This window comes from Myotis davidii, unplaced genomic scaffold (genome assembly GCF_000327345.1).
Source record: "Myotis davidii unplaced genomic scaffold, ASM32734v1 scaffold327, whole genome shotgun sequence".
Classification (NCBI taxonomy): domain Eukaryota; kingdom Metazoa; phylum Chordata; class Mammalia; order Chiroptera; family Vespertilionidae; genus Myotis; species Myotis davidii.
Window position 1 is genome coordinate 2,807,757 of NW_006298628.1, and position 5,650 is coordinate 2,813,406.

The 5,650-nt window shown below is 48.3% G+C and overlaps 1 long non-coding RNA gene across 1 annotated transcript; it reads right to left on the minus strand.

Moving 5' to 3' along the window:
* Positions 1-369: 369 nt before the first annotated feature.
* LOC107184753 lies at positions 370-5,024 on the minus strand. Its single transcript, XR_001515651.1, has 3 exons — positions 3,556-5,024; positions 1,820-1,908; positions 370-386 (listed from the first exon to the last, which is right to left on the minus strand). It is a non-coding gene; the product is annotated as an uncharacterized LOC107184753 (long non-coding RNA).
* Between the last annotated feature and the right edge of the window lie 626 nt (positions 5,025-5,650).

A 5,650-nucleotide genomic window follows, 5' to 3' on the forward strand; every position in this document is an offset into this window, starting at 1 on the left:
GGAGGTCTGAAGGAAGAGGCAGGGACTTGGCGACCCGGCTTCCTGGGAAGGACAGGCCTGGAGTTCCTTCCCTTCTTGGCCTGAGAGGTTGCTTTTTAAAAATCCTCCAGCCCTTGTTCCATCTGTCTGCCTACCCACTGAAAAGGAATCCACAGCAGATTGGAGATGCAACCCCTCCCCCGCCCCCCTCAACCCTAGGCCTCTGGCAAGATGCAGTTGGTATTCCGGGCTTGGGCGTGGGCTAGAGGGGGGAGACAGGGCAACAAGGTAGAGAAGCACATTTTAAAAACACAGACAAGTTGGCTAGGCCATCACCAACCAACTTACCTTCAGTCTCTGTGGGTAATTCCCCCAAATCTTGATTTTTACCCCCCTTTGCAATTCTCCTTTAAAAAGAATTAGAAAACATTTCAAAACCAGGGGCACCAAGCACGAACTCCTCCCACCTCCCCGAAGTCTCAAATGTCCTCCCATCTCTTTGAGGTCAATTGGGCACTCCCTTCTAGCACCATATTTTTCTGCTCTAGGACATTAATATCTACACCCCGACCCCATCAGTTACAGTTTTCAGAGGGCTCAGGGATGGTGAGAGATCTTGAAAGTCAGAGCTGTCTATATTATAAATATATATATATTTTTTCTTTTATGGAAAAGCTGGGAGGTGATTGTCAGGACTGAGGGTTTGCCCATTCTACTGCCTCCCACCCATCTCAGCTCCAGGTCCATCCCCCTCTTTCCACAAAAAGCAATCGGAGACACCAGGTTCTTATACACTTTTTCTTCAGTTGCTCTCTTGACTTAACGTGAAAACAGGGTATATTTTAACAAACTGTCTGTCCCGGGCAGGGGCTGCAGCGGGGCCTGTGTGCCTTGCTCAAGCCCCTGACAGGAAGGACACTTTCGTTGCACTTAGAGTTTACATTTTAATGGATATAAAAACAACTGTGAGAGATGCCTGCAGGAGTCCAGCATCGCTCAAAAAGTGTGTGTTCTAGTGAACATTTTCATATATATTTATTGGTCATAGCCTGTTAAAATATTTTCTTTTTCTGTATTATTTATCCCCTTACATTATGTATTTATACGAGGGAAAAAGGAAAAAAAACTGTACTTTTTTTTTTTTTAGTATTTACTTGTTATAAAGGACGTGTTTCCTGTCATGTAAAACCAGCTATTTTAGTTATTATTGTACTCTAGAAAAGAGCTGTAGATTTATGTTAAACTCGTACTTATGAGCAATTGTAATTAGTTCTAAAAGGCATGAACTCAGCTCCTAATTGTCACTGTATAGTCCTGAACTTGTAGAATTAGAGTTAATTCCCTCTTGGAACTTTCTTTGTTCTTCCGTAGTCACTTTTTTTCCTTACTTAAAAGGGTTGTCTGTCAAACAATTCTTGAATAAACTTTCTGTTATCAATTTTATCTTGTCCTGGTGGTCCAATTTAGATAGCAGAGGGAGGCTGCTGACTGCCAAATTTCCCCCAAGGGGATGAGGACACTGGAGACCCCATCTTGGCCTTTTCGCGCACAGCTCAGGCGCCGACCTCCCCTGGCTGTATCTCATGTTTATATAGCTTTTCTCATAGGAGCCTGGGACATCCTGCCATCTCCTTGAGCTAAGATTTAAGAAACAAGTTGGGAGGAAGGAGCACTCTTGGGTGCTCGCTCTAGGTCTTTCTGTTTGGCTTCTTTGCCTCTCCATTTTTCTCATTCATTGACCTTTTGTCCTTTTGCTCCTTTGGCTACAACTTCCTTGCCCAGCCCCTGCCCCTACGCCCCCCCGCCCCCCAATAACAACAACAAAAATCGGGCAGATTACTGTTCCTTCCACGCAACCTAAACTTCACAGTTCTCTTCCGGAGCGACAAAGAAGTCGTCACGTGACCCGAAGCCCAACCACCATTGGGTCTAGAATGAAAACAAAGGAAAATGATTAATCTAAAAAAAAAAAAAATCTGAGGCCTGGACTTCTAAGGTCAAACCTTAAAACTAAAGTGAAATTAAATTACTAAATAAAACTGGGGGCGGAGGGAAAGGCGGCCCCTTTGATTTCCCCAGCCAGGCAGCCAGGGAGCGGGGAGAGGCGGAGGGTGGGAGAAGCTGTTGGATCGAAGCGTAAATAAAATAGTCCCCAGGCGAATGGGCGACTCTGTTTTCCACGATCCCTGGGAAAACTTCATTTCTTAGTCGTGGTTCCATAAAAGTTTTATCACACGGGAGCGAGGATAGAGAGGGTCTGTCAGAGATGAAATGTCACCGCTGCGTCGCTGGAGTCGATAAGAGCGAGGAGACAGGGCGGCTGAAATATGGAGCTAATTCGTTGAAAGGGAGGCGATGGCGGCTTGCTGAAGAGTTGCATAATTCTAATTGTAAGCGATGCGCAGGCCTTGCTTAATTAGGGGCATATATTTGGCGGAAGTGATGGGGGGGGGGTGTCGGTGAGAATCTTTGCAGGCCCTCCGCCTTAAAGAGAGGGCTGCTTTTCATGTTTATGTTGCATCCTGGCAGTCCAAGGTTAGTAATTACAGTCTTTATGCAACAATAAATAACAATAAAAAAAAAAGCAACCTGATTTCTACACCCCATCCCCGCCCCCCTGCCCCCCAGTAGGATTTTTAACTGGACTCGGCTCATCCAAGCGGCAAGCAATTTAGCATTGGGTCAGGCTATAATTTAAAGGCATAAGAGCGTGCAAAGTTTGATTGGGATCAAATAACGCTCAAGGGTTTTGCTTTCTCTCTCTCTTCCCCTCTTCCCTGAATCACATTTTCTGAATGATGTAACTAGATGAGGCGCCATGTTTGGCTCTGGGGGTGCAGCGGATTGATCGTTTAGCAGGAGAGAGGTAGGCCAAGAGAGAGAATTTAGCTCGAGCTTGAAAACCAGAGCTCTGGCTTAAAGCTGGTTGGCAAACAAGAAAGATCAGGGCGGACTTAGCTTGGTGTCCCCCACCCCCCCGTTTTTTTTTTTTTTCCCCTGCGAGATTCCAGCGCTAGCTCAGCAGCCAAAGTCATGGCGAAAATATCTGTGTGTAAGATCCACAGCACAACAGGGGGCGGGGAAGCCGCGTCTCCGGGAAGGAGGGCTCTCTTGGCCCCTTTTAACACCCAAGTTTTCTGCTGTTCTCTAATCTGGCAGTAAAACCTGTCAGCAGGGTTAGGGAGGGCCGTATTTCCTGCAGGGGCAGGCTTGGCCGGCTGGTGCCGGCAGCAGCCCTGGACCCCGCAGCCAGCTCCAGAGCCCGTGCAAAAACTTTCAGGGCTTCTCAAGGGGGTTGTGGAGAGAGAGCCCGCTCGCAGGCCTCGCTGCACAACTTGCAGACAACCACTGATCCTATACTTAGTCCTACTATATGGTCATAAAGGTGCTTTCTTTGGAACTGAGCTGGACATAACCGTCTCTGGCCAGTTTGTCCAGTTCATAGCAGTTCCCTTTTGAGCCTTTCAGAGCTTGCCAGACCGGCCACCCCCTGTCCCCGCAGCGCCCACCTCCAACTGGCTCTCCCCCAGCCCCAACCTTCCGATGCAGACATCTCGGTCCTCTTTAAATACTCACCACCACCCACGCGGATGAATACTCACTAACTAGCATAATGATAAAAATGGTGACAGAAAGTTTCTAGTTCCAGCTCCCGGCTGAGTGGCCATGTCTCTGCTAGCCAGCCTTCTCCTCCTGGCTGGGCAGCTGGGAGCCAGGAGGGGGAGGGGAGGCCAGAGCCGTGGGAGTTCTCCAGACAAACTTTCCACCCAACTCAGCGCCCTACCCTCTGTCCCCATTCCCCATCTGTTTCCCCAGCTCCCAGAATCACCTTTCTCTTGTGCTAACACCACCCGCCCCCAGGCCTTTTAAAGGGATGGGGAATTTCGGCTGTTCCCTCTGCTTTCCCAAAGAGCCAAATTCTTTGATGCCATCCGAGGGAGCTGTCAGGGGGCTAAGATTGATCGCCTCATCTCCTCTCCGTCCCTCTGACCCACTTATTTAAAAATCTTCCCCCAGATCGACTTTTCATTTTCTGCTTTGAGATCTGGTTTACCACCAATTGTTTGGAACCCTCAGTCTTGTGCCTCCTCCCTGCAGTAAATTACAGCACTCCCTGAAGTTCAAGCTATCTGGATCCCTTTAAAATAAATAACAAACAAACAAACAAAAACCAAAAATTCCCTCCGGGGCCAGGAAAGGAGTATCATCTCAGTGGTCATTATTTCCACCCCCTCCATGTCCAGGGAATTCTTTCCTGACGGTGATTTTTTTTTTAACTAGCATAATGATAAAAATGGGAGGGGGCATCTCTTTGTTCTAGGGGAGAAAATCCACCCCCCCACCCCCAACTTTGAGAATGCTCTAAGTGAAATGAATGGGTGGCCACCGTGGTTCTTGTTCATGTTCCTGAGTATAGATACAGATACAGGCTTGAGGCTTGAGTGGTGCTGTGCATTTTAGACCCTGACCCTTGAGGGGGCGGGTCATAGAGGAGTGCAGATGCCTCCAGGTGAGCAAGGCAGGTGGATGGACATAGGGGCAGGGGCAATGCTGCAAACACTGGGCAGAAGGGGAACTGAGACCACACAGCTATGGAGGCCAGAGGCCCAAAAGGGCCTCTCACCATCTATCTCACTCCTCTGTGTCAGCCTGGGAGTGCCTGTCGATTTTCCAAGATTTATCTGTTGCTTTTGGAGGGTGGGACGGGGATAGTGGTGCTGAGGATTGTAAATCTCTTCTCTTCCTTATTGCACCTTAACACTGACTTTTCCCAAAGGCTGGCGGGGAAGTCTCTTTTTACTACCTCTTCTTGCCACACTGAGGTCCTCACTCAACCTTCTTTTTTGGGGGGTGCGGGACGATGCTGCTGGCCATGTACAGAAAGCAATGAACTCTATTAAAATATTTCAAAAAGAGGAAAATCTCTCCCTTAGATACTCTTGTTTTCCAGGCTTCTGGAGGATCTTAATTCTTTGAAGGAGATGAGGGAAAGATCCTCTGGTGTTTTTTTTTTTTTTTTTTTTTTTAAAAAGGGGATTTTTTGAAGAAAGGGAGGCATTGGGGAGAGGGAGTGAAGGACTGGGGGGGTTCATGGTGTCCAGGTCGGGGGTCCTCTAGAGTTTTTGAATCAATTAAAGCAAATAATGCTCTCTGTTTTCCACCAGGCCCAGACCGGCGATTGGCCGAGTCTGGTCGCGTGACCACGAATTCCCTGCAATTTCGCCAGAGTCCTGGGTTTAATAGAGAGAGTCCCCATACGCTTGTATTTATCAGCAATATACAATTATAAAGGCCCCAAATATAAAAAAAAAAAGAGAGAGAGAGAGACAGCAAAATCCCTCCCTCCCAAAATCGCTCCATCACATAAACCTGGGGGGGGCAGGAGGGGGGGTCCCTTCCGATCCTCCCTCCTGACGCCCCCCCCAGCAGGCCCCCTCCCCCACCATTGAAAGCCATGAATTTTGAATTTGAGAGGGAGATTGGGTTTATAAACAGCCAGCCATCGCTCGCCGAGTGTCTGACTTCCTTCCCCGCTGTCTTGGAGACATTTCAAACTTCATCAATCAAGGAGTCGACATTAATTCCTCCTCCTCCTCCTTTCCAGCAAACCTTCCCCAGCCTCCAGCTCGGCGCCTCCACCCTTCAGAGACCCGGGAGCCAAAAGCGAGCC